Raw genomic sequence first — 4199 nt, 5'->3', positions numbered from 1 at the left:
TGATAAATTCCATTTCGTAAATTATATGAGTTCGCATTCTTCATTTTATGTTTCAGGTCAATAAAGTAAAAGGATAGCAAAAAGTGACATTCTTGTCAATTGTATAAGTAAAATGCTAAGCGTCCTGTGAAACATGAAAAAAATAGTATCACAGTTTAAGCTAATTTGCAAATCAAGTTATCTGACATTACTCAGATCGTATGTTTTAGTTCTGCAAAGCAGAAGCATTAGCTTAAATGCATTAGCTTAAACTGTGATACTATTTTTTCCAATTTCAAAGGACGCTTAGCATTTTACTTATACAATTGACAAGAATGTCACTTTTTGCTATCCTTTTACTTTATTGACCTGAAACATAAAATGAAGAATGCGAACTCATGTTGTATTATAATATAACGAAATTTAATTAAACAAAGACTAAACAAGGACTAAACAAAAGAATATATATTGAAAAATAAAAAGCTGAGTAGCGCGCGCGTAGCGCGCGCTTGTTGTATTCTAGTATCATAAAAATGAAAAGTTCAAGCTATGTTCAAAAAAGGATACTCGAAAATTTAAACCTTTTTATCTAGTAATAAAATATTACCATGAAAAGTAACTGATATATTATTAAGGGGGAACACCAGGGTGACGGCCGAAAAAAGGTTCTTTTTGTGAATTTTTTTTGAAAATTGATAGCTTGTATGAATTATTGTTTTTATATATGCGAAGTACATACATTTACGAAATTATTAAAAAAAATTCATTGAATAATATTAATACTTGTAGCTTCAGTACTCATTGATGTGCACCTCGTCTGAGAAAACATAGGTGCACGGGCGCTCGTGTTGCATCTGAACGGGAGCTCTGAAATAAATTTTTTAAATTTTATTTTAAAGTAGGTATATATATGAGTGTAGTTTAAGTTGCACATACGGATTTTTTGATAAAATAATTTTAGACAAAATGGCGCTATTTTAAAAGAAAAGTCACGATTTTGCGACAAAAAATCATTATCTTTTTAATTGTTTTTTAAAAACTAATAATCCGATTGAAAAGTTCGTACGTGCAACTGAAGACAATTTCGTTGTAAACATTCTGTCCAAAATTCAAGTCATTTGAATAAAAATTTGCCGAGATATGTGAGCGCCCAGTTACGAAAATGTGGTTTCGAGAAAAACACGTTTAAAATTTTACAACCGATTAGTTTATATAAAACGATAAAATTTCGGAACGAACCAAAGTGCGTCCAATCCGGGTGCATATGAAGTGTTCACGACTGAAGCACACAGGAAACAAAAGAATACCGGTAAAATTGCCTACAAGCAGATCAAGGGGACTGCTGAATGTCCTAGCGGCATCTGATCATGTTCTACTCTATCACATATTTACTATTGTTTCGTTAGGAATTTCAACATAATATTATAGGGACATATTTTTAAGACTCCAAGCATTACAAAAATGCAATTTAAAAAAATCAATTTTTTAAACTCGTCACCGTGGTGTTCCTCCTTAAAGTCGAGACTGGCGTTACTATGCATTATAGAATCGTTGTCGGCTAGCGTCACATCGTATGTTACGATTGTTCCACGAAGTAATTTCTTGTCAACGCAGTAAAGTTTAGACTTGTTCGCGTATTCCTGTCGCCGAATTATTGTAGAATTTACTTCTTGTTGCCGACGGCGAGTTAAGAGATCTATTGTTATTGCATGGTGAACTAGAGCGGAAGGTCAAACTGTAACGTCGTTATTTGTCACCATCTTTGGAAAATATATACAGTCTTTGGAAAATATATTGATTTCTCTTTATGGTTTTCATGAATTATTGTGCATTTATTTCAGCCTCTCTATCGTTGTCCGACAATTTCCCCGCTTACCGCGAACCACTCCCCTCTGCCAATTCCGTTGGCTGAGCTAGTCTCTTCGTCCGTCGCGAGAATTCGTGTAATCTAAAATTTCTTGTCCCAGCAATCTATCTGAAGATTTGTGCGAAGAGTGGCACGCTCTCTCGTGCCTGGCGCCCAACGAATTTTTGATAGCGACTAAGATCCTTGCTGAACAAGGTAACTTGTTGACTTTTGTAACATCTCGAATCACGCGAGAACTACTGACAAACCACACTGTTGCTCCAGTAAGTATTGTGAAAATCAAATAAGAGCTTTCGCATAATTAGATTTCTTTTGGAGGACGCGACAAAGTTGTGCCGGCACTCACGAGTACGATTACAATATATAATAGAAAACAAATTATACATGCTGACATAAAAATCGATTTCTAATCTTTAAAATTGTATCTATTCAAAATGTGCATTATAACAACTAACAAATTTTATAGAAAATGCCCGGCTGCTGCGTGCCTTATTGCTTTAATAGTACCGAAAGTATTAGTATTTGAGGCATCTTATTGGTTCCGCCATGTTTTGTCAGCACTAATAGAATTAATAATGGCTGCGTTCAGCAGAAAAAGCAGTTTTGCAACTGTTGTAAAATTCTTGAATATAATTGGCTTATATATTTGGATCTAATGAGGAAGTAAAGGCAAGACCAATTATATTAAAGAATTTTACAACAGTTGCAAAGCTGCTTCTAGAGTCTCTATACTAAAGCTGCGATCTCACGGAGATATGCATATCTTGATATTTCCCCCACTCCCATCAGTATAGCTGAAAATAGAGCGCTTTCTCGATATCCAGATATGATTCCGATAGTTCGATTTATCGAACTATGAGATATTACATTGGATACGCGGCGACCAGCGAAGATTCAAAATGCAGGATAACAGAGAATCTAGCGAGGTAAAAGAGAGTATAATAATAATTTTAACCACATTTTGAATAAAATTAATACAAGGAGGGCTCAATTAGAATCATATATGTATAAATTGATATAAAAAGGGAGCCGAAGCTAGGTGTTCGTGTTACTATTAAAACAATTTTGCCATGTAATAAACAAACGTTTCGATAGGGCTTTAAATATTAGAAGAAAGAACTAAACAGACTCTCTTAACGACATTTGTTTTATTATAAATAATTTTATTACATTTATTTTATATTTGTCTCATATTAAATATATTGTGCATCACAAATTGCCAACAATACTACACTGTGAGCCCCTTTGTAATTGTAATAACTCGAACCCGCATTATTAGGGCACTGAAACATTACGAATTATTGTTTTTACCACAATGTATGTATGTACTGCAATATATGTCGTGCATTTTTCATTTTGAAATTGTATTATTAAAATTGATTAAACAATAACTATTAAAACATTTACGTACTTGAATGATAGCATGTTTGCCATCTATATAACTCCGATATAATGAATAAAATTTCTCAACTCTTCAAAGTCCCGACTGATTTCTATCCACTTTTCTTTTGTTAATATCGGTGGTAAAACCATAGCTATTGTTCTACAATAAAGGATTTATTTATCACACACCAACATCTTGTGAAGACTCGAATGACATTATACCTCACACTTAGATTTATTCAAACGAGTCGATATAATATTATTTTTATATAATAATAATATAATTATATTTATAATTATAATTTAATAATTTTAATAATAATTTAAAAAATTTATACGTTTAAACATTTTTTTTTTTTAAATGACCTAAGCGAGGTCGAAACGTCTGTTGTTTATAATTGTCATATTTTATGTTTTATATTTTAGTTCTTTTTTCTAACTTTTGTTTGTGTTTATGTTATTATAATTATTGTTTACAATTTTTTAATTCTATGTAACTTTCGATTTCTTGTTTTGTGATAAAATGTTTTCAAAATTATTAAATATTTTATTATTGGTTATCTAATTCGTAGCCATTCTACATATATTATTTAAATCATTGAGCTATGCCCGATGAGAACACATGTAGTATCCACATGGAATCTACGTGTTTTACGTGGACTACGGAATTAAAAATTTATTTACATAATATCCACGTGAATTCTACGTAGACACTTCCATATAGATTTCAATACGTATAATCCACGTGGATTGCATAGAGTGAAAATCGATGTTAATTTATCCACGTGAATTCAACGTTGCTATTTCCTATTTTTATTTCCGTTAAATTTCATCAGTAATTGATCCACATGGATTATACGTATTGAAATCTATATGGAAGTGTCTACGTAGAATCCACGTATTTATCAATGCATTTACCACAATATAACTTTTAATGCATAAACAATTTATAAATATTTTGATCTATATA

Source organism: Cyphomyrmex costatus, unplaced genomic scaffold, assembly GCF_001594065.2.
Source record: "Cyphomyrmex costatus isolate MS0001 unplaced genomic scaffold, Ccosl1.0 scaffold224, whole genome shotgun sequence".
Classification (NCBI taxonomy): domain Eukaryota; kingdom Metazoa; phylum Arthropoda; class Insecta; order Hymenoptera; family Formicidae; genus Cyphomyrmex; species Cyphomyrmex costatus.
The sequence above is the reverse complement of the archived record's forward strand: the minus strand, read 5'-3'. Positions refer to the sequence as shown.